Source organism: Danio aesculapii, chromosome 20 (genome assembly GCF_903798145.1).
Source record: "Danio aesculapii chromosome 20, fDanAes4.1, whole genome shotgun sequence".
In the NCBI taxonomy this organism is placed as follows: Eukaryota; Metazoa; Chordata; class Actinopteri; order Cypriniformes; family Danionidae; genus Danio; species Danio aesculapii.
In genome coordinates this window covers 31,435,359-31,461,789 of record NC_079454.1, presented here as the reverse complement: position 1 = coordinate 31,461,789, position 26,431 = coordinate 31,435,359, and the positions used below count along the sequence as shown (strand labels likewise).

General features: G+C 33.4%; 1 protein-coding gene across 3 annotated transcripts in view; it reads right to left on the bottom strand.

Moving 5' to 3' along the window:
• The window catches only part of myt1la (myelin transcription factor 1-like, a), a 122,780-nt gene extending 97,405 nt beyond the window's left edge, over positions 1–25,375 (bottom strand). For all 3 annotated transcript variants that reach the window (XM_056481681.1, XM_056481682.1, XM_056481683.1), the window contains exon 1: positions 25,169–25,375. The gene's annotated coding sequence lies outside the window, so the exon portion shown is untranslated. The remainder of the gene's footprint in view (positions 1–25,168) is intronic.
• Positions 25,376–26,431: the final 1,056 nt, after the last annotated feature.

Below are 26,431 nucleotides of genomic sequence, written 5' to 3'. Positions count from 1 at the left end.
CGACAAAACTAAAGTTTAAACAATATGATGGTGATCTTACTAAGCATGCCTCCTGATTTTTTGCATGAAGTAAAAAGGAGGGATGATGAGTCAGGGAGGTATAAGAACTAATTCTCTGCCATGTGTCAAGTCTAAGACAACAAATATTTCTATAAAACATCTTTTTTTGTATTCTACTGAATTGTCTATAGAATTTCATTCAAATGAAATGCGGGGAATTATTTAATAATCACACCAAAACAAAAAAGCAACTTTCATATATAAATAAATAAATACTGTAATAGAAAAATCAAATAAAGTAGTTTAAGCAGTTTTTCCAAATTATAACATGCGTGGAACAGAAAAAGCTCAAACCTCTATTAAATACAGCACTAATGCCATCCCACGACACATAGCGGAGGTGAAAATGTCATGATGAACTTTGCAGCGCTTAGTTTGTTCACAATGCCGGGCACCTTGCAGCTTGATCTGTCCGCTTTTACACCATACCTGCTAATTACATCTCTTCCTCTACACGAGAGCAGCCTGCTGGGCTTTACCACATCCTAACTCTGCATCTGCTGGCCGTATGTTCTCCTGAGCATCTCAGATAACTCCACCACGTCTTACATTTATTCATGCATTTCACATACAAACATGTGTTGGTTGTGCACAGAAAGAGCCTGGGAAGAGGTTTAAGCTAAAAGTATAAATTGATTCTTAAAGCTACTGACAATTCAAGTAAAATGCTTCTTAAAATACTGAGCTGCCAATGGAGGCTGCATTTAAAGACATGTTCCAAACACTAGGTCTATTTTTGTAGAAAAGAGAGGCAATCCCATATTGCATTTATGGTGTAGGGGAATTTTCCTTCAGTAGAATCTTTTAAATAGATTTTTGGTGAAAATGTGGTGATTCTGGTGATTTATGAAATTAAAATCAACAGCCACTGGCACTTTGAAGGTTCAAAAAAAATGTGGATTTTGGATATGCGCATAAAAAACGGTTGATGGAAACACTGTGATGTGAATAAATTTTGAAAATGTGCATAAAAAACATATTCGCATAACTGAGTAGGATGAACTTTTATTCGATAAGAAAAGATGCGCATAAACTACGATGGAAACAGTTTTATCAGTATGTAAATTTTTAGTATGCGCATTAAAAAAGGTCATGTGATTTTGTTATAAGAGATCATGTGATGATAAAAATGTGCGTAAATGGACAAACCAGCAGGCTGAGCACATTGTAAAACATCTGAACTGTTGTTTTGGTAATTCTCAAACGCCTTACCATTTAAGTATTAGTGTTATTATATTAATGACCTCCAGAATCAAGAGAGTCTGTGCTCCGTGTCTGACACCTTCAAACACCACCGTACGTTCACTGCGTGTCAGGATTGCTTTCTGAGGCGCAAGTCATTTAGTAGATAAAGAAAAGATTGACGCAGCTTCTCCTACTGCAGTAAATTCAGTTTTTACTGTTGATATTTGGTGCCAGATAATCAGGAAGGCATGATTTTGTTCGCTTTGACTCGATGGATGGAAATGCTGCTTTATTCGCACGTCTTTAATGCGGTAATCCAGTTTTGCGCGTAAAGTTCATTCGCAGTTTTGGATGGAAACATAGCTATTGATACACATCATTATGCAACTGTTTACTCTTAAATCTCCGGTAGTTGTTGACTTGTTGATTTCATGAATCACCAAGCGCCATGGCCTCTAAATATATATAAATAAATAAATATATACATTTTAAATATATTTTTTAAAAAATAAATTATAAAATCAAAAGCAAAAAAGCCTACTTCTATGAGTAAATTAACCATTTTTGCAGGAATTTTTACAGGAATAAGCTTGCCAGTACTGTAGCTGGTTTATGAACCTATAGACTTGTGCAACTACACAAAATATCCAAGAATTCAAAACAAGTATGGTAAAATACACAGGCTAAAGATCTGTTATAATCCTAATGCGCATCTTTTAATCTTCAGTTGCACTAACACAAAAGAAAAGTCTATTCCAGAAACGTGAAAAATGAGACATATATAAATGAAATATATATTTACGAAATTGTCCATTAGTAAAACCCCTTTAACCATGTCAGGAATCCGAAGTGAGTAGGAATTTCTCAGAAGGACTTTCGAGGGAAGGGAAATGGCAGACCATACAGTATGTGTGTATGTACGGCATAGTGTTACTTTACTAAGTGACATAAGCAAGTACTGGCCTGCATGAATAATACAATTTATTAGTCATGTTCACCAAATAATGTGACCAGGGTTTATTTTGACAATGGAAAAACTCGTTTTTATTGCATTGTTGTTATGTAAACAAGCTGAAAGCCACTCATTACCATTCACAACAAACTTGTCTAAAGCCACAAATTCAGTTACACATCAAAATCCCTATTTCTTCATCACAACATGAACATCATCTCCAATCTGGAGTTTCCCCACTGATAAATGCAACTTCCCTTAATCATTCAAGAGCTGATAACTCATAAATAAGGCATTTCCAACTCCACTTGAAGGCTGAACTGAACACAGCTGATGCAACGGTGAGTACATGTTTCGTTTACAAATATAATTAATACTATAAAGTAACACGAAGAATGATTTAATAAGTAAAAAGTCAATATTTTGACTCAAATATCTACATGCTCTTCCTTGTTTCTCTGGTGTCTAAACTGAAATCAATTTTATGTCTTGCGAACTTTGCATGTAGAGAATAATCTAATACTTAACTCTTGACTAAACCATGAATTCGGAACATCTCATTTGTACATTATTGTATAACCTGCTCAATGTTTTGAGGCATGCACTATTTAGAGAAATGAATTGTTTATTAGACATTATTTTCATTCATTCATTTTCTTTTCAGCCCAGTCAGGAGTCACCACAGCGGAATGAACCATCAACATGTCCCGCATATTTTTTACACAGCGGATGCCCTTCCAACTGCAACCAATCACTGGGAAATACCCATACACACTCATTCACACACATACACTACGGCCAATTTAGCTTATTCAATTCACCTACAGTATAGCGCATGTATTTGGACTTGGGGGGGAAAACGGAGCACCCGGAGGAAATCCACACCAACACGGGGAGAATATGCCATCTCCACACAGAAATGCCAACGGACCCAGCTGGGGTAAAATTAATTAATAAAATTAGTTCCAATTCCAACACAGGCTCATTATAAATACGAGCTTCACCGTATATTTTTGTAAAACTGCAAAAATTTACTTAAAGATACTGATGTTCATTATTAGGTAAGATGAACACTACTGGGCAAAATGACACCAACAACTTTTGCTCCATTTCACATATCATCGATGAATAAAGGATTATTGTTGTGCAGTTCTTTGCACAAAACCAAATAAATACCACAAAATAACTTTAATGATGTATGTGATTTGTAATCATTTATGTTTGCCTCACCTTTCTATCTATCTACATGTCTATATGGACAACTATTCTGCCGTGGTCAGTTTGCTTTGTACAGTGTTGTAATTAGGATGCAACTACAATTCAACTCCAGTGATGCACGGTTCCACAAAGGAAATGAAAGCAATGTAAAATCAAGGTAAAACTATGTGGTCGATAGCTGTTTTTAGGGCATACTGTGGTTTGGAAAAGTCAAGGTTTTATTCTTTACATTATATTCGCTTGTTTTTAGGACAACAGTATCTCCAGCAGAAAAGATGTCCAAAGATGCCATTTTAAATCGTGAAATAATCTGTGTTTTTGAAACTAACGAAAACAGCATAAGTCAAAGAGTCATTTCATTTATTTAGCCTGACATGTTTACTGCTCTAAAATTCTTTAAATGTTTCTCAAAATAAAATATATTGTGTTCAAAGTGGAAAAAAGTTTTAGTTTTTTTTACCCAGACATTTATCATATTTTAGAGCAGTAATGACAATACAGTGAAACTCTAAAACCGTTTTTATCAAAGGTTATTATTCCATCAGAATCTTATATCGGCCAACTGCCAAAACAAACAACAAAACATACTAAGTAAAGTATTTCCCAGGTACCCTTGATGTGAAAATGACATTAAAATCACATAAAAATGCTAACCGTTTTAATGTCAAAAACTAGATGACATCCAGACATTGATACCCTTTTGACCTCCAAAACACATGACACAAAAAGTATTATATTGTAAGAAATGTTTTCTTTATCTTTAATTGCAGAGAACCGGACCGTAATTGTAATCTACTAGACTAAATGATTAAATGACAGTCAATTTTATATAGTTTTGACATCAAGGAAGATAATTAATATCGATTTTCATTTTTTACATGTTTATTGATGTCTTTTTGACATCCAGGTGCCTCCTAGGTTTAGATTTGCAAAAATGCAAACAGCACCTTCCAACGGATTTGTCATCTGAAACGTGCAGCAAAACATACCCGGAGCAACGTATGAACCTGTGATGTACATTTCCCTTTAATATCGGGTCATTGGTTTCTACGTACTGTGACACAACTCTGGCTGCCTCTTTATAAGTCAGACAAAAAACAGGTTTTAGAACATAACTTCTGCTTCTTGTTCTTACAACCAACCTCGCCACACGAGAGCTTGACATCCATAACCAAACCCATCCGGCTGTCCAAAGCGCTCTTTGTCAACTAATGAGTCTTTCCAGGCTCGGTTCAGTGCACATCTGTCCAAAAGCATACGAGCCCTAATTCTCCCCCTCCCTCTGTCTTTATGAGCTCGATGCAGTGCCGGAATGTGATTAGTTATATGTTGCATCGGGCTCCGTCTCCAGCTTTGTCACCAGCGAATTCTAATCAGCGAGGCAAATCAGCGCGGATTGAGCCGAGATGGAGAGGAAATATGATTTTAATCAGCATGCAGCACTCGTGCTCCTGTCTGTCTCATTCACAACGCATTCAGAGACGGAGAAACCATGGAGCAATCAGCCAGACCTCCGCTGCGTCCTATCGAGAAGGACGTGCTTTAATTACCACCAACCACGACTACCTCTCTCTCTGTTTCTCTCTCTCTCTCTCTCTCACTTCCCTAAAATGAATAATTGCAATAATGAGCCATTTTCATCTAACTCTCCTTCACCAAAAGATGACAAAAATTACTCATCTTGTTAAAAACCCATATCTACCACAACGTGCATGTGGGATAAGGGAATATAATGTTGTTCTATGCGCAGGCTGTGTACTGTAGGCACATTTGGCCCTAATGAATAATTAGCAGTGTGTTTTAGCTGAGTCACTGTGCTGGAGGGCCTGCACTGGACTCTAATGGAGGTGTTGCCTCACGTCTTCCATCACAGGACTGTCCCCAGTGAGCCAATTGCATAGCAGCCTGTGTGAGGCACGGTGTGTGTGTGTGCATGCGCGCGTGTGTTAAAAATAACAGCTCTCCCACTTCATGACTCATTCTATGAGCTCTCTGTCCGACACTCCCAAACAGTGTCTGGAAAGAAACCCTAGAGCCAGCACCTTCATTTACTGACTGGTCATTCCTTACCGTCTCTGTGCGTGTGCGCTGCTATACGTTTTATATAAATATCTTTATAGCTGGTCGGTATATGCAAGATTTGATGCTCCGCTGAAGCCCTGTTATATGATGTTGTTATGTAACTTTTCACAGGGCTGGTCGACAATGACAAGCGAAGGTGAGAACGACAGATGGAACACAGATGCCACCAGTGCGTGCATGATTTAGAGACCGGACCAACTGTGGGAGATGAGCAAAACTGCTAAAATTCATGATTTCGGAGCTGTTTACAAATCTGCAGAGGAGAGTTGTTGATCCTGGATGACATTTACCAGGCATGCATTGAAAAAAAAGTCTTAAAATATAATGAAACGGTTGTAGTTTACTGAATCTAGATGATTGAAATAGGGGAAAACTGGTTTTGATTATCAGTTGCTGATTGGATGGAGAAGTCGGTTATGTTGTGACATTTAAGGCTTGTTTACATCTGGTGTTAAGTAGTTGTTTTATCAATCACATACAGGCAATGCTAAATACAGATGTAAATGGAGTCTCAAACATTTTATGCTTGCCAACTTTTGACAACTTCCGAACGTCTGTAGTGTAAATGCTCAGGTAATCAGGTTTGCTGGAACAATCACAAAAGTCCATCTATTCTCCATCTACAGACAAAACACGTGATCGTTATGGGATGTGTTGTAAGAAAGCACATCAAAAATATATATTCATACTCTGACAAAAAAAACTACAAGCTTAAAATGTTTGAAAATGAATAGGGTGAATTTTATTTTCATGACAGGCAAATAGTTTTACACATAAATTGAACAAAGCGAGTGAGGTTTAGTGGGTGGCACGGTGGCTCAGAGGTTAGCACTGCCACATCACAGCAAGAAAGGTCGCTGGTTCGAGTCCTGGCAGGGCCAGTTGGTATTTCTGTGTAGAGTTTGCATGTTCTCCCCGTGTTCGTGTGGGTTTCCTTCTGGTGCTCCGCTATTCCCCACAATCCAAAGACATTATAAGTGATTTGAGTAATCTAAATTGGCCATTTGTGTGTGAATGACTGTATGGGTGTTTCCCAGTACTAGGATGTGGCTGGAAGGGCATCCGCTGCGTAAAGCATATGCTGGAATAGTGGGCGGTTTACACCACTGAGGCGACCTCTGAAATAAAGACTAAGCCGAAGGAAAATGAATGTGAGGTTTATTGTGTAGAAAAATGAAACAGGGATAAATATTTAGGAAAACAAAAAATAGATCTTATCATCCTCTGCAATTTTGTTTCTAACGTGTTTTTTTGGTTTCAAAAACAGTTAACAATAGATTGCAGAAACTTAGAACATTAGTGTTAGGGCCCGTGCGGAACCTGTTTGTTGTGGTTCTTTTTTGTGATTTGCAGAGCCTGCATGATTGCTGATTTGAGGGTGGGTCGTCTCACCTGAGACCCATTATGTGATGCCTATAAAGAGTCCAACATTTGACATGAGAAGAGAGCCCGGTTAGCCGGACCTTCCTGCCTGGCGGTTTTTGATTTATTTTAGTCTGTTTTGGATCATGAGTTCAGTTCACTATCATGCAAATGCTTTTCACAACTGACTTTCATTTATACTGACTTTGGTTGCTTTAAATGCTTTTGTTAATTATGTTTTTTTGTTAATAAATCATTTCTCTTTTCAATTTACCTGGTCTGTATTCTCTGTATTGTAGAAATAAAATGAGGAGATGCTTTTACAATCTGCAAAATACTATTTTAAAAACAGATTTTTTTAGGGGGGTTAATATATATATATATATTAAATAAAGTAAAAAAATTCAAAAATAAAAGATTTTTCATTTTTTTATGCCCATTAAAGACCAAATATATGATTTAAAGTTAATAAAAACAGCCAGAATTGAAGTCTTTTCCAAAAACTTACATTTGTGAATAAAAAACATACAATATTTGTTATATTATCTGGGTTATCTGTACCCATTATAATAAAAAGATTAACAATGTACTGAATGCAAGACTTTCTTGCAAGACAATGTACTGAAAGCAAAAGAAAATAATTTTTGTTTCTAAAGTGATTTTGATATTTAAAAAAACCCAAAACTGATTGCTTCATTGATTGAATGCGATGACATTATTTGTACAAAGGAAAATTCTGTAATAAAGTAATGTCAGTAACATCAATTTAGAAAATAGGAATTGAGACTTTACATTTTATATTGACTTTAATTATCATCGAAGCAAATAATTTTAAGAATAAATGAAACTAAATGAGTGAGGTTCATTGTAAGAGAGAGAAAATTTGAAAATGGGGACAGAAAAAAAACATCTTCATATGCTATACAATTCTGTCTGAAGTAATGTGATCATTAGGAATGTTCCAATCAATCGGCCAGAAATCGGTATGGCGGATAATCACGTTTTACGACTCGATGGGTACTTGCTTATCTGGCTGATCACATGAACCGATCGCAAGTGTTCGTTTGTGGGTTTACAAGCAGAGGAAGATGCTTTTTAACCTTTTGTACATTAAATATGCACTCCAAAATTTCCAAAGTTTAATTATTCTTCCATCATTTACGATTTTCCAAATTGCATTGTTAGTCGCTTTTCTTACCAATTTTTTTTTTGTCTGTTTTATCTATTATTTTCTGTAAAGCTGCTTCTGATCATGACGTGTTTAAGGGATTATATCCTTCAATTATTCTTTTAGGAAAGAAGAGATCTCCACCTTAGTATCATACTCAGGGGGAAAATGTGTTTTATGCAGTTTTAAAGTTATATAAAGCTTGAAGCATCAGAATCTGTACTCTGTATCGGCCATCACCATCCCAGGTGATCATTTTCAGGATACAAATACTAATGGTCCAATTGATTGTAATTACATTTTGAGGAAAATTTCAGTTCAGATATTAAAAAACAAACATAAGCATTGGGTAATGTACATACTGTCAATTGCTTTAAAATATGCATTTAATTAAAAACTATTGTAAGGAAAAAAAAATAAAAGACTAGCAAATTTGGAGATACACAAATTGTATTATCCTAAGTATTTTATTCATTTATATTAAACTAAACCTATTTTAAAGATGTTTCAATTTTTTTATATATTGTACAGATTGTCTGATTGATTGCAATGACATTTATATTTAAATGACTTCTTTTAGACAAATAGCATGCATTTAGAATTATCATTACATGCTGACTTTAATTACCGCATTGGTTAATTGTTCTTCACATAAATGTAACTGAACGGTTTATGAAAAACCTTTTAAATAGAGAAACAAAAATTAACAACAACAAAATGTATTTGCGACTTAATTTCCAAAGTAACTTAATCTTGCTTTACAGATGCTTAGATATTATTTCCAGAAAAACAAGCTGAAAAAAATACTGACTGACTGATTGAGCGCAATGATTTTATTTAGATTTAATTTTTTTGCAGTGCGCAACAAGAAGCGTGACTGATTATATAAACATTAAAAAGCAATTAAGACTGAGCATTTCCTCCAAAAAAAAACAAAAAACATCATATTTCTGGAAATCTGAGAGCATATCTCCATCTGATTCCAAGGCAGCAAAACCTGTTCACCTCTTTCGAATGCTTTGTATTCCGTTAACACACTCCCGCAACAACCCTGGCAACCCGTGTCTATGTCTGCAGACGCAAAATACCCACTCATGCCCATTTGAGCTCTCTAATGTACTCCATCCTCCTTTCTTTTTAGAACAACACATCAAGTAAAAAGAGTGCGCAGAAACCAGATGATCTCTTAAGAGCTGAACTCCTGTAATCACCCCAGATTAGTTATTAAGGAAAATGCCCTCGTTGCACAAACACGCACACAAAAGGAATCCTTTTCACATTCAAAAAGAAAGATGATGAGGGCCCCTCCATTTACTCCCCCCTCCCTTGCAAATGCAACAGGAAATAGGCCTCCATATGTGGCCTCGGCTCATGTTGTGAGATGCTGGAGTGAATCATCGCCATTATCGAATAGCCGCGTGTGTATGTGATGCGCTTTCAAACACACAGACCCGATAGCTTCCCTGAGTCACAGCGCATATATGGGCAAATCAGGTCAACACTGATTTGGAGAAGGTATAAGGTCTATGGGGACCAGAGGGTTATGGGGGTCTGTGGGGTGCTTATATGGCAATGCTCACTTTCAGTGGCTGATCAGCAGATTCACTTGCAGGAGTGTAAAATTCATCAACTTATGGAGTCATTTGAAGAAAATGGAATCTATGCAATCTAATATACATATATACACAGTGGAAGTCAAAATGATTCAGCCTCCTGTGAATTTTCGTTCTTTTTGAATTTTCATTCAAACATTTTCCAAGTAATGTTTAAGAGAAAAAAATACTTTTTTCATAGCATTTTCTATAAAAAAAAATGTTTTTCTTCTGGTGAAAGTGTTTTTTTTCAGTCTGCTGGAATTAAAGTGTTTTCAATGTTTATCAACTTAATTTAAGGTCAATATAGCCTACTTATTATTATTTTTTGACTGTCTATAGAACAAACCACTGTTGTCCAATAACTTGCCTTAGTAACTTGCCTAGTTAACATGATAAACTAGTTAAGTCTTTAAATTGCACTTTAAGCTATATACTAGCGTCTCGCAAAATAAGTAGAAAAATATTATATACTGTCATCATGGCAATGGCAAAATAAAATAATGATTAGAAATTAGTTAGTAAAACTATTATGTTTAAAAGATGTGTTGAAAAAACTCAACACTTTACTGAGATTTATAGTTATATATTCTTTAAAATAATTATAGGCTATATATTTTGTGCATAAACTGCACAGACTCCCACTCTAAGGGCTCTATTTTAATGATCTAGGCACAGAGTCTAAAGCACATGGTGCAAAAGCATTAAGGGCTTGTCCGAATCCACTTTTGCTATTTTAAGGACGAGAAAATACAGTTTGTACCCTGGCGCATGGTCTAACATGGTTGTGCTTATTCTCTTAATGAGTTATGGGTGTGTTTTGAGCATAATGTGCATTAAACCAATCAGAATCTCCCATTCCCGTTAAGAGTCAGCGCCATGGTGCATTTGTTATTTACATTACGACTTTGTAAGTGGAAAAACTGAATTCTTCACTAGCGAGAAAACAGTTAAACAGACCATCTGTGCTAAGATAAAGAATGAGCATCCACCATTCGGCGTCTTTACTTCTTTTTACTTTACTTTTACTCTTTACTTCTTTACTTTCATGGATAAGAAAACGGTGTTGTACATACTCCACTGAAGACATCCATTAGCCTACATTAGTGCTTGTTAAGCGCAAAGATTTGTTTCAAAACTATTTCTAAATTCAGTTCTAATTTCCAGCAAATGAATAAATGAACAAAAATAACAAAGTGTGGTCAAAAAACTGAGTTATATCCAAACACACATCCTATTCTTATGGCCAATATGGTGATGCATACATGTCCAAAACCCGACAGGTGGACAAATCTAAACTTGTTTTAATTAAAACAAATATAAATATGCATATAATAAATAATACTGCTAATAATAACATTATACAGAAGCAAATTGTCAAGAATGAACTGAAAAAAGTATTTCTACTTTGCATAGTGGAGAAAATGTATAAGTATTGCTAAGTTATCTATACTCATTATTTTACTCTTAAACTGAAGAAGAAAAATCTTCCCTACATCAAATTATTCTCATGTGTTTTTACATCATTTTTGCATCACTTAATAATTTGTAGTTTCATTAATAAACACTTTATAATAAAGTTGCATTTGTTAACATGAGCAAACAAATAGCTACATGCTATCCGCTTTACAGCATTTCTTAATCTTCGTTAAAGTTAGCAAAAATTTAGTTGATTTACTTGTACCTTTCATTACATTCAAGGTGCATTATCTACTGTAATGTTAACAAATGCTTTGTATTTTTGTAAAGTATAAATATTGTAAATGATAAAACTAACATTAATAAAGAAATGCTGTAGAAGTATTTTTAATTTTAAGGAAAACAACATTATGGCAGTGTTACTATGGTGAGAATTAATTTGATATTTGAGGTTTTAGTATTAGTTTATACATTTTTGCTCATTTAAAAAATATTTTTATCTCATTTGGATTTTTTATTTTCCTTTTAATTCATTAGACAACATGAAAATAAGAAATATTTCCTTTGCATCAATTTTATTTCATTTTTAAGTTTACTTGTAGTACTGTATGCATGTGTCAAACATTTTTCCAGTAGTTTCATTTATTTATTTCATTTGATTTTTTGGGGGGTATTACTCTTAGCAAAAATTTTTAGATAAGCCTGCTATTAACTTATGAAAATATTACGGACTGTAAAAACAATCTGGGTTCCACACAATCGATTTGTGATGGGAGAACATGAAGGAATTAACTTTGAATTAGATTTTTCCAAATTTGAGTGGAGTAACTTAAAAAAAATTCAACAAAAAAAAAACTCACAAACTGTGTTATTTCAACTCCCTTTAAATAATTAGTTTGAACAAACACCAAATGTCATTTATTGAGTGCTTTTCTGAATGTTCAAAACCCCTTCTTTTAAGTGTCATTATGTAAATGTTTAAGAAAAATGTGATTTGCAAACATTAGGGGATTACATTACTTTTGAATGTTATAAGATTATAATACTTTACTTTTGAATGCACATTCTAAAACAGTTAGTAACATTTTAAAAAGGTTGTTAACACTGGACACTTCATGCACTCAAATGGACAGAGAAGCTAAAAAACTGATGCTGAATTTCACATAGGAAAAAACTCAAGTCTATAACTTAATTCTATCCTCTTGTTTTGTACCTCGCTGTAAATCATACCAGTTATATTAGACATTAAAAAATGTACACCAATGTAATAATGTATTTAATATTTAATGTAATCTAGGTCAAACTTTCATAACATTGTGTAGTTTAATAGCTGTTTTATTAGGGACTGGACATGCCATTTAGCCTATTCATATTGTGTTCTACCTAATTTGGTTTCTGGCAGATTCATTTGAGGCAAATCACAGAACCATTTGATTGGATGCAGAATCTTTGACAAAATATGTAGAAATCATTCGCTTCTAATTATAAGCATTTAAGCCTTATTGGTCAATCAATAGAAGTGTTTTATTTCAGCCCATTCATGTGGGGTATGTATTTAAATGTGGGCATGTAATTAAAATGTCATGTTTCCATCAACTTCCAACAGCTTCCATCAACTGGAGTGACACAGAGCATCACTGAATGCATCAGCCAAAATAAAGCACAGTTTTGAGAAAGAAATGTAAAAATTAAATAATAATAATAATAATAATAATAATAATAATAATAATAATAATAATAATAATAATAATAATAATAAAGTTAATAAATAAAATAAATGATAATGATAATTTTATCCATAATATAGTATACTTCATGTCAGCTTGTGCCTGTACAGTTTGCTATTAAACTATTAAACCTAACTATTAGAATAAACATAAAGTACAAAAAAGAAAGATTTTTATTTCATTATTACAAAACTATTTACATATTAGTTTTTTGGTTATCTCTGCATAATATTAACTAAATTGTGCAAATTGTGAAACCCAGTGACCTTCTTCCTGTGAGGCAATCATGCAACCCACTCACCACCACAAAATTATAATAATAATAATAATAATAATAATAATAATAATAATAATAATAATAATAATAATAATAATAATAATAATAATAATAATAATAATTTAGTTGACTGAAACTTGACTCCAAATTTAAAAATAATATAATAATGGCTGGATTTGTCTTCATTAGTCCTTTCTTACAACCCTTCATTGAATTATTTCCAAATATATTTGGGTGGAGCCAATATAATGTCTTCATAACTAAACCCAGGCAACTTATTTATTTATTTATTTTACTCTTCCAACACTTATTTTTGGCTGTTATTTTATTAAATTAAATTACATTTTGAAACTCCTTAGTCATTTAAAGGTACAGTATGTAATTTTTTGCCACTAGAGTTTGCGTTTTCACAACAAGCAAAAACATATTTTAATGATGCAGTGACAACGTGTGGAATCATGGGTGTTGTGGTCTTCATTACATCCAACAGGGCTTCTGCAGAAATCATGTTCATGGATGAGCTAACGTATTTAAAACTTATAATCATGACAGTATAAAGCAGAGTGAGACTGAAAACTGTCAAAGTGTAATGAGACCGCTGAAGCAATTGCTAATAAGAGACAAGTGTGATGCTGCACAATATCCACTTCATGTTTTTCCGGTCATAATCATCATATCATACTTAATACCTTCTTAAAGTTCTGTTATAATGCTTCTCTGTACAGTCTAATAAAACAAACAACATATTAAGTGCCTGTGGTGTTTCCCTGTTTTTCCATTAAGCCAAACTGAGAATCGAGAGTGTGTAATGTCAATAGTAAGGCTAGGACAGTCCATGTCATTAAAAAAATATTACAATTGTTAATTTGTCTGGATTTGGACATTCTTTTATTTTTTTGAGATAAAGTAAGTATATAAGTTGGCAAAATGTATAACATTGTTCTATTGGTTTTTGACTATTTCAATAATAAAACACACACACACACACACACACACATATTGTGCCTTCAAGGCGTGATGCCGAAAGGCAACAACTCAAAAACCTTTTCATAAACTTGTCAATTTTTGATATTCTAAGCTTTTTTGATGTTTGTTTGTGAAGTGTTTACTGAGTCTAATTGAAATAAAACATGAAAAATACACTTTAAAGTGTTTAATTGTTTACCCAAATATACAGTTGAAATCAGAAATATTAGCCCCCTTTTATTTATTTATTTATTTTTTAAATATTTACCAAATGATGTTTAACAGGGCAAGGAAATTTTCACAGTATGTCTGACAATATTTTTTCTTCTGGAGAAAGTCTTATTTGTATTATTTCAGCTACAATAAAAGCAGTTTTTACTTTTTTAAAAAACATTTTAAGGTCAAAATTATTAGCCCCTTTAAGCTATATGTTTTTTTGATAGTCTACAGAACAAACCCTCATTATATAATAATGTGCCTAATTACCCTAACCTGCCTAGTAACCTAATTAACCTTTAAATGTTAAAATTTATAGTGTCTTGAAAAATATCCAGTAAAATATTATTTACTGTCATTAAGGCAAAGATAAAATAAATCCGTTATTATAAATGAGTTATTAAAACTACTATCTTTAGAAATGTGTTGAAAAATTTTTCTCACCGTTAAACATAAATTGGGGAAATAAATAAACAGGGGGGCTAATAATTCAGGGGTCAACTGCAGGACTTCAACTGCATATACACACATACAGTTGAAGTCAAAATTATTAGCCATCCATGTTCAATAATGTGGTTCCTAGTTATATGGTCAACTATTTTCAAATGGTGAGGTAAACAACATTCATATAGTACTAGGGATTGGGATTTTAATATTTGTTTATTTAAATTTAGAAGTGTAGTGGGGAAAAATATGTTTTTATATACAAGTGCAATCATGTTGAACAAACTAGCAAAATCCATCAAGGAAATAAAAGACTTAAGGAGGTTCAAAAAAAGTGATCAAAGGACGGTTGTTTGATGAGTATAGCTAGTTTGCATGGTGGATGATGATCTTTTTTATATGTTATTGTATTGTGAATCATTTTGTTCCTGTTTTAAAATGTGAAGGTGTAAACTGTATTTTGCAGCCATACTTTGTTTTTGTTAACAGCAAGGACCACAATGGAACTCCTTTTTCAAATATTTTCTAAAATTATGGTTAACAGAGCAAGGAATTTTTCCATAGTATTTCCTATAATATTTTTTTCTTCTTCTTTATACTTTCTTTTTTTCTTCTGAATGAAAACAGTTTTAAAATGTTAAGTACCATTGTACCATTGTCTACAGAACAAACCATCATTATATAATGATTTGGCTAATTAACCTAGTTATGTCTTTAAATTGTACTAATAATTGAACAAATAGTTCAGGAGTGCTAATGATTCTGACTTCAGCTGTACTTGAATAACGCCTTACTGTATGTGCATAAACAAAAAAAAGTTTGCAGTTCGCACTGTAACGAATCGACTGTGCAAGTATGATGAGAATTACAGTATTAGTACATTTTTTTGTTCCCCATTCACCTGCAGTGTCTTGTCTTAAAGCGAGATGGTGGTGATGTATCCTGAGCCGCTGCTGGGCTGCAGATGTTTACAAGAGCTGCGAGGAACGGCTGGATTTGTTTACACTGCATGCCTGCTGATCCCGGATCACGGGATGTAACCCGGACTGCCCCTCAAATGTTTTATTCACCCTCGCACAAACCTCTTATTCGTCGTCTTTCGTTTGTCTCACTCTTTCTTTCTCTTTCCCTTCACTCTCCATCTCTCTCTATTCAACTAGGTCACAGCAGCATGTAATGTAGATCAGCTTGGGCTTCCTATGAAAATGGCAACAGTATAATCTAAACGAGTGCCTTAGCCTTCATATACAATAACCTCCTTTATATGATGATCTTGGAGAGAAGGGTTTGCCAAACAAGTCTTACAGCGTGACCAATGTATTAAAAAGTTTTTTAAAAATCGCACCCGTATTCATCATTCAACTGTTGATTCAGAGCTACAGAAATCATTTTCAATTACTATGTTGGGTCTTCTACTTCTCCGGTGACTTGCTATTGATTATAGAAACAGTTTACTAGTGAAAAAGGTGGAAAATGCCAGATTAAACTTTTGTTCTCATAATGAAAGATATTTTTCAATTCAAGTGCACTTTTAATGATTTTTCTTTTCCAGCATCCATTATAGTGGTACTGTGCTATTTATTGGTACAGACTGCCAAGGATATGGTCATGCTAATTCTCAAGTGTCATGTCTAATTTAAAGTACATTTATTCTTATTCATATTTAAAAAAAAAAATATATATATATATATATATATATATATATATATATATATAATACACTGTAATACCCAACAGTCAACTTTATCAAATGAAATGAGTGATGAGTGTAGTTAACTCAAAATTTACTGAAAGTTAATTCTACTCATTTGAAAAGAGTTTTTTTACTCAGTGTTGAAGATAATGAGTTAATTAATACCTCATTATTTCAACTTAAATAGAGTAAGTTCAGAGTACTCATATGGATTAGTTTTTTAACTCAAATGGTTTGTTGCAATCGGCTTCTTCAAACGGTTTGAGTTGCCTTAACTTATTGGGTTTTACAATTCTCAGTTGGTTTGAGTTCTCTTCATTTATTGGGTTTTACTGTGCTTAAATTGCTTTGTTTACTCAAATGGATTAAGTTCAAAGTACTCATTAGGATTAGTTTTTTAACTTAAATGGTTTGTTGCAATCAGTTTCCTCAAACGGTTTGAATTACCTTATCTTTTTGGGTTTTACAGTATATATATATACTGGGTCAGTCGACATTTCTGTGTGGAGCTTGCATGTTCTCCCCATGTTAGCGTGGGTTTTCTCTGGGTTCTACGGTAGTTGAATTAGGTATAAGCTAAATTGTCCAAAGTGTATGTGCGTGAATGAGAGTGTATGGGTGTTTCTTAGTGATGAGTTGGGCTGGAAGAGCATCCGCTGTGCAAAACATATGCTGGATAAGTTGACGGTTCATTTCACTGTGGCAACCTCAAGAATAATAAAGGGACTAAGCGGAAAAGAAAGGTTTTTTTTGTGGATATGTTGAACGTTTTTAACTCTGACAGAAGATTCCAATAAAATCTTTGCTGAATGTTTGACATTTAAACTGAAATTCTAAATCAAAAAAATACATTATTAAAATAATAATAATAATAAGTGTTCTAAAAAATAATTAAATTTTTAATTAATTAATTAATATTTTAATTAATAATAACAATAACAACAACAACAATAATTAACAAAACATTATTTATATTATTATTTCTAAATCTTATTTATTACCATTATAAAATGAATGAGATACTAATATTATTCTAAATAATATATTATAAGAGCTGGCACCGTCACCTAACAGCAAAAAGGTTGTTGGTTTGAGTCCCGGCTAGGTCAGTTGGCATTTCAGTGTGGAGTTTGCATGTTCTACCCATGTTCGCGTGGGTTTCCACCTGGTACTCTGGTTTCCCCCAGTCCAAAAACATGCACTATGGGTGAACTGAATAAACTAATTTGGTCGTACACTGTAATAAATTCCCAGAATTTCACAACATGTTACTGTAATTTTTCACAGAAAATTACATTAGTGTCACTTTACAGGATTTAACTGTAAAAAAAATTGTGAAATTAGGGCAGGCATCATGATTTCAGCAAACTACTGTAAAAATGGCTTTATCTTTTGCACTTGAATTATAGGAATTCAAACACTATTAATATTTTATTCAACATAGAAATTAACACACATTAACTTTTAGGCTAATACAGAAACTTTTTTTAATATTTAGAAATGTTTACAGATATATTGTTATTATGACGTACCTTACAGTAATTTACTGGGAATTTACATACAGTATCTTACTGTGAAAGTAATGCAATTTGTAGCCAGTAATTTACTGTAAATTTAAGGTCAAATATTTTACAGTGTAGTGTATGTGTGTGAATGTGAGTGTATATGGGTGTTTCCCGGTACTGGGTTGTGGCTGGAAGGGCATGCGCTGTGTAAAACATATGCTGGAAAAGTTGGCAGTTCATTCCGCTGTTGCGACCCCAAATTAATAAAGGGATTAAGTCGAAGGAAAATGAATTAATAGTATATTATTAAAACAAATTTATAATAATAATAATAATAATAATAATAATAATAAAGAATATTAATAATAATATTTAAGAAATACTGTATTGAAATTTATTATAAATAATAACAATAAGTACTGCTAAAATTGTAATAACCTAAATCATTATAAATTATTATAGAATTTTTAATCCCTTTTACATATAACAGAACAAAAATAATAAAAAAACTTTTTAAAACCTTTAATCATATAACAGCTTAATAATAATAATAATAATAATAATAATTATTATTATTATTATTATTATTGTAGAAGTAGTAGTAGTAGTGGTGGTAATAATAATAATATTAATAATAATAATAATAATAATAATTATTATTATTATTATTATTATTATTATTGTGATTATTATCATTATTATTATTATTATAACCACCATGATCCTCATTGCAAACAACAATTTGTAAATATAAATAGAGTCACGCAGCTCACTAGCGTCAAATTCAATGATTCAGCCAAAAATTCCCATATAAATATTCATACGCTGAAAAAAGGGCAATTGAGATATTGTGGTTCTCCAGTCTTAATGAGCGTGGCGTGAGCTCTGAATGGCCCGCTGGGTGTGTATGTGTGTGTTCATGCTCATCCGCCAATAAAAGCCTGTCTGTCAGACCCACAACAATCCTGAAGCACCACATGATTCAGCAAAACTCCACCATTAATAGCAGCACAGCTACTTAACCTTTCTACAAACTTTCTTATACTAAACACACAGTAGATTGTGAGACAGCTTTCAGATTTAATCATGCATATGTTATTGAAGAGCTTGTTTAGTGCCATGGTAGCACCAGAAAAACCCAGTATCTAAGTCCAACTACACGAGTTACATGAGTTTGATGGGTCGGAATAAGAAAACCTCACAATTTTTTTACAGTAAAGAACTAATTTAATGCTAACTGTTTGCAAACTTGTATTAACAATGATAGCATTCGTATGCTGAGATATATTGAAATTATGCTAAACAACCCAACATAGACAACTACTTATTGTACCAAAATATCACTTGAAAAGTCATGATTCAAAGTTTGAGTAAAATGAAAATTTATAACTGTAATTATTCATGCATATCTTACAAATTTAAAATAATAATGAGTAACACTTAACTTAAAGGCGTGTTCATAAGACATGTCATGTTCGTATGACAAGACTTACAGAACATGTCATGAATGTGAATGAGATATTATGCATGCTTAAAACGACTGTTATTCAGTGACATTTGCTCAGTTATGTCCTTTTAAATGCAAAGATGACATTGTTTGTTATGATGTAAAATGACATAGCTGAGTCGATGATGCTTAATGACAGTCGTCATACGCATGGATAAAATCTCATTCACAACGTGATTATAAAGGGTTAATGACAGTCTTATGAACACTCCTTCGAGTAAAGTGTTACCTAATAAGGTAATCATTTAGAGCTGTTTTAGGATAAATAACAAAAAATATGCCATGTTTTCAGAGAGTATATGTGTGTGTGTGTGTGTGTGTTTGCTCACAATACAATACCAATATTTTAACCTAAATAGGAAATCAATATTTTATGGAATAACTTTGAATTTCAATGAAAACATGCATTATTCTGACCAATTGTCATTTTTTAAATAAATAAATAGACAATATTTTTATTTGAAACTTGGAATCTTTCATGCTATTAGTTGTTCTCAGACCTTTTTTTTAATATAATTTTTTAGGGGGTTTTCACCTTTAATTTGGATAGGACAGTTAAAGTTACAGACAGGAAAGTATTGGAAGCAGAGAGAGGGGAGGGGTCGACAAAGGACCTCGAGCTGGGAATCGAACTCGGGTCGCCGTGAGCACCATGGTGCTTTATGTCGGCGCACCTAACCCCTAGGCTATTGGCGTCGACAGATGTTCTCAGACCTTTAAACAACGAAACAAAGATTTCCGATTTACTCAAACCCAAAACTAACAAATCCAGTAAACTGAAACCTTATTTCACCTTTTATAACAAGCTATTTTTGGCAGCATATTGTCATAGAAAAAATGAAACATTGTTATCATTGCTAAGGCATTATTATGACTTGAATCTGATTCCCGCATGGATGGCTATGACATTCTAGTGAAAGGAACACACAAATTACAAAGCAGGTGGTATTGAATTATCACTATAAAGCTTGAATATTACGAGGACTATAACGAGGAAACTGTAATGAGGTCAGGATAATGCATGTGTACATTAAAAGGAATTCCACATATATTAAATCTATCCAATTTTGTTCATTGCCAAGCCTCCTTCACCAACAATGCTATTTTTGTCCCAGCCGATGCCACACATCAGACAGAATGATTTGTGTGTGTGTGTGTGTCTGTGGTGGTTTTGGGGTTTGGTTGGCGACTCATTAAACCCGTAAGATTGTGAAATGGCCAAGGTTTCTCTGTCTGTTTGGCTCTCCATCTCTGTCTTTATCTTCCACAGCGTACAAATGGCTCACAGAGTCAAGGGAAGCCTCTGGGGTCATGAAGCTCCAAGCCAGACAAATCATATCTTCTCTTGAGGAGCTTTTCTCCACCTCAAAGCCAAGTTTACCCTCAGTCTGCTCAGGTTCTGATCTTACCTACGCACCACTGCTGACACTATCAGGGTGCTTTAAATGGGAATTTCACTATTGAAGCTATGCAATAATCTAATGTACTTAGAAAGTTCGTTTGTCAAAACAAACCAGGAGCTAGTGAATAGACAAGTACATACAGAAGAAGTAAAAAGAGCATAAAAACCCCAAAAATGCCACCGTCAATGCCATACTAGTGTTTTTAAGAATGTTGCTATAAGAAAAAAGCTCAAAAGTGTCTTTGAATGAAAAACTGTATATTCCTAGACACAGTTAATTAATACATGTACAATAAATTCAGTACATGGAAATGGCACACCATCAGCCTCAAAGACTATTGTTTCCTTGTTCTTATATAAATCTCGCTTGAGCTAAAGAATTATGCAAATCAGAACACAACACAGACTGTTACGCAACATTCTGGATCAATAATTTGCACACATCCAGCAGAATTTGATTGGCCACGTTTAAATGATATGTTCTTTGTATGCAGGACTCTTATTTTGAAAAAAGGACCGGCAGGGCAGAAGAAAAAGCTTGTCACAAGAAGGCTAGATACAAGAAAAACTGATTATAAATGTATTCAGCACTCCCCAAAGAGGCATAAGATCTGTTTAACTGTATATTGTGAATTTTGCTGTGTACATTTGTAATGAGGCAACAGACACATGTGAATCATTGAGTGTTTAATGCATTGTCTTATCATTCAGCTCTTACGGTTACTTTTTTTGGAGTAAAAGGACAGCAATAAATTTTATTAAACAAAGTTTTGGCAATCATTTGAGATAAAAGTATGACGATCTGTTTACGTGGTTCATATTAATTCATATTTATTAAACCCAGAAAACACACCTCTAAACATATCTCTGTAAGCATCTTTTGTTGAGTATAATCATAATTTAGCCTATATTCATCCACAACACATACTGTAACTCCGGAGCAAGCTAGGTTGCCTGCAGAGCTCACTTGTGAGATTTGCACCATTTCATTTAAAATATTATTTAACAAGGTATCTACTCATTTTTAACCTTTTTTGGCCACTAAAGTATGGTTATTGTGCAAGCGTATTTCGGAGCCGTGCTGTGTGAGCGTCAGCAGCTACACAAACAGCAGGAGCATCAGAGCTGAGCTCATTAATATTCACGGCCCTTCCAAATAAGGTCAAATGAGTGCATTTAATCTCAGGACTAATTGATATGGTTGTAAATGGACATGTAAACCATTTCTGGAGCATTTTCGCAATTACCTAAGCCATATACCTGCTATGTAGATATCAGAAAACTTTAAAGAAAGTGCATTCTAATACACCTTTAAGGCAAATCTTTAATTGGAAATTTTATTTGATAAAATAAAAATAATGACGCACCTCTCAATTTTCAGATATTGGTGTTTTTTAGTCTAACAGTAAGAAAACAGTTACAGTTTTAAATGTTTCTTTCACTGCGCTTCATCAATTTTGTCTTTATATTTTATTTAAAATACATTTTATTTAAATCTTTTTTTTTTCACCAGCACTGAGCCATAAATCTCCACTTCAGCATCACGTACATACACCAAACACCATTTTTATTCTTATCTATATTTTGAATATTTTATGTTTTTCTTGCTGTTCACAGTATCCTCTGAATTGTGGAGTGATCAAACGAAATACCCCAAATCCCCTCTGTAAAAACAAAAAATATGTAAAAAAAGTGAAATGAGATTTCCCCCCAGATTTTTGGGCAAGAAGTGTATGCAAAATAGCACATATTTAAATAAATTATGTCTCATATGCATATTTAAATATAACAATTTCACACTTTAACACAAGTTTGCAATTCTTGACATTAGAATTCTTGATTGATGTTAGTTAGTTTAGATAACTGACGTGTGTCTATACCCATTAGACCAATCCTGGAGCTAAAAACAAGAACATATTAAAAAAGTGGGGGAAAAACGATTGAAATGAGAAAAAGCAGAAATCTCTCATTTGCATATTCAAACATAATATGCAGAAATGTTATACAGTATTCATAAATGTGACAGGTCTGTCTGAACTCCCGCAGATCCGGGACCAGATCCTCTCACCTGAACTTTTTCTGAGCTATTATTATGACTGTATTCCGATCAGTTGAAAAGGGCAGCAGTAACAACACCCCCAGTCAACAATATCACCGCTTATTGCATAAACATGTGTTCAGATAGCTGTTGATATGAATAATGCACAAAGCCTTCTCTAAAACTATACTCCATAACTGATGCAGATGTGCACTGCTTTCTGTCATTGTGTGTGATTTGAACACTGAGCAGTCTGTGCAAACATTTCATTAATATAGTTATGAAATCTTACAATTAACTGATGAGAATCATGATGATGATTCATATTAGTCGGTGCAATATTTTTTGTAATGGTATTAACTGAAATAAATACTATTGTAATTTATAATACAATTTACTAACTTTACTATTAAGTATTTGAGCTCTAAATGAATAAATAATAATAATAATAATAATAATAATAATATGATAATAATAATAATAATAATTTACTTTTATTATTATTATTATTATTATGTGGTAGTAATATTATTTAATTTTTTTTAGCTATAATTACTATACATTATAAATCTATAACTAATTAAAAAAGTTATTATTACTGAAAATAAATTAAGTTTAATATTAGAATTATTAAAATTGAATAAATGTACATTATTACAATACTTAGTAATAATGTAAATTGTTATGAAGAATTAGAATTTGTCTTTTACTTAAATAGGCAATAGTAATAATAATAATAATAATAATAATAATTAATACTTTTAATTATTTTTTAAAAAGCATACTATATAATTAGTATCTATGCTACTACTGTTATTAAATTAAATATTTTATTATAATGAATGTAATTGAATATTTATACATTATTATAATAATATAATCCACAATAATGATAATCATTGTGAATAATTCAAATAATTTGTTTATACTAAAACCAAATAATAGCTAATAATAATAACAATAAAATCAACAACAACGATGATGATAATAATAATAATAATAATAATGATAATAATAATAATAATAATAATAATAATAATAATAATAATAATACTTTACAATGCTTTTAGTAGCTACAAATTTAATAATAGTATATACAAAAGGAATATGCTAATCCTTATACATAATGATTTTAAAGTTCAATATTAATAATAATAATAATAATAATAATAATAATAATAATAATAACACCAATAATAGTTATTAATGTTATTGTTGTTGTTGTTGTTGTTACTATTATTATTATTAGTTGTAGTTGTTGCGTTTTAAAATTTAAACAGAATTAATTAAAATATGTAGACCTTGATTGTTATTATACACATTATATTTCATAATATTTAATATAAATATTACTTCTAATTATTATTATATTCAATAAGAATTAATACAATAACTATATTAAGTTCCACATTGTATAAAGGGAAAATATATATACTTTATAATGCTTTTAGTAGTTACAAAATAATAATAGTATCTAATAATAATAATAATAATAATAATAATAATAGTTTTATTTTAATATTAATATTATTAATATTAATATTGATGTTAATATTAATATTAATATTAATATTAACAGAATAACAATGAACTCTCCTATGATGCCCAGTTCATACCAAATCTCCCAGTGGAGTGTCACAGGTTCACATTATATAACAGCTCAGTGTAATATATTCACACCTATGGCTGCATTATCATATGTCTTTTTAATGAGCCTCAGTTGAACAAGCAACTCTTCTCTTCTCTTTGTTCCACAGGTAAATCTACTACAGCCCCATCCAGCAAAGCCCTGCCGCAACTTACATTCAACTTCAAATCACTCAACTTTCAGAGTCACACACACACACACACACGCTCACACACACATACACACACTCACACACACATACACACATTCTCATGTGAACACAATTAAGATTCTCCTGTCATTGAAACATGCACAGTTAGCCAAAAGTGAAGAGCATTCAACATATCAATCTGTTTAAAAAAGTATTACATAAGAACGAAGTGTCAAACTTGGGTGTGAAATGCATTTCATTACAGCTAATTATTGAGTGCCATGCATGTATATGTAGTTTGTAGTTTGTCAGTCAGATTGCTGTATATCATTGCAGTTGGAAAGGCAAAGAGGCAGCGGAGCTTACTTTTGTCAGACAGCTACTCCGCAGCCCTGTGTGTTGGAATGCAAAAAGAAGTGATGTCTTCATGAACGCATTACCATGTCTTTCTCCAACACACACTCACACCAAGGCATGCATGCACACTCCTGGTTCATAAACCGACATCGATTATGAGGCCACGACATGCCAGCGCGGCAAAACAAGAAGAACAAGAAGTAAACAAAGTGAAACCTACTGAAATGGCGACACTGTCTTTCTCTCTCCCTCTCTCTGTCTCCTCACACACCGCAGATCTGCACCCGTCTTTCCCTTTTTCTCTTTAAATGCTTTTTTTTTCTGTCCCTCTTTTCACTTCTCTCCTCTGTTCTCCTGAGCTTTCTTTGTCTGAGCTCGGTATTCCGCCAGCACTTGGAGAGATGGAGGGAGAGAGAGTGGAAGAGCAGGGAACTGCAGCCGCTCTGGAGAGGCAGTAGAAAGAGCGGGAGAGAGAGAGAGAGGGAGATGGAGAGAGGAAAGGAGGGAGGGAGAGACACAGACAGACAGGGAGGAGGGGAGTGAGAGAGCTGGAGCGTTGGGAGGGAGCTGTGAGCAGAATGTGTGAGGCGGTGGAGAGAAGCGTGTGAGCCAGTCTCCAGAAGCGACGCGACACTGCAGCAGCGGCAGGGAGAGTGTGTGTGGAGCATGCAGAGCCAGACTTACCCACCTCATCTGACCGAAAGACACACAGCACAGACCCTCGGCTTGCAGGCCAAAAAAAAAACAAAAGGAAGTGTGTGGAAATAAACAACCCCCCCATCTGCACATAAAGCTAGAGAACAAAAGGCAGGCTGGAAATGTATAACCTTAATCAGTCTCTCCCATATTAATTCAGCGGTAGACAGGCTGTTTCTAGTCACTCCCTGCTCTGCTTTCCCTACAGACTACAGAGTCTACAAAGCCATATGAGTGCGCAAGCTTGTGCAGCAGTGTGGGTGTCTGTATTTGATATAGAATATGAATTATGTGCCAGTGAAAATGTGCCTCATTGAAAATTAAGCAAACACCGTGGTATACAACGGCCACGTCTGCGTTAAATCCCTGCTGACAATGGCTTCGTTTGTAAACTTCCTTTAATAAAGTCTCTGTTGATTGAGAAGGTTTCTATTTTTAATCAAAACTAAAATGAGGTGATTGAATAGGATGTTTGATGGGATTTTAAATACATGCTGGTACAGATTATTATTTATTTATACTTTTTTTTTTTGCAATTTTAAGATCATCAAGTGCTGAACCACAAGTGGACAGCTCCTGGTGCTGAAACAAGGGAATTACTGGACAGCCTTTGATGCTGAAAAAGAGTAAATGCTGGACAGCTCCTAGTTCTGAAATGAGAATAAACTGGACAGCTCCTGGTGTTGAAAAGAGGAATATGCTGGACAGCTCATGGCGCTGAAAAGAGGACTATACTGGACAGCTCCTGGTCCTGAAATGAGAATATAGTGGACAGCTCTTGGTTCTG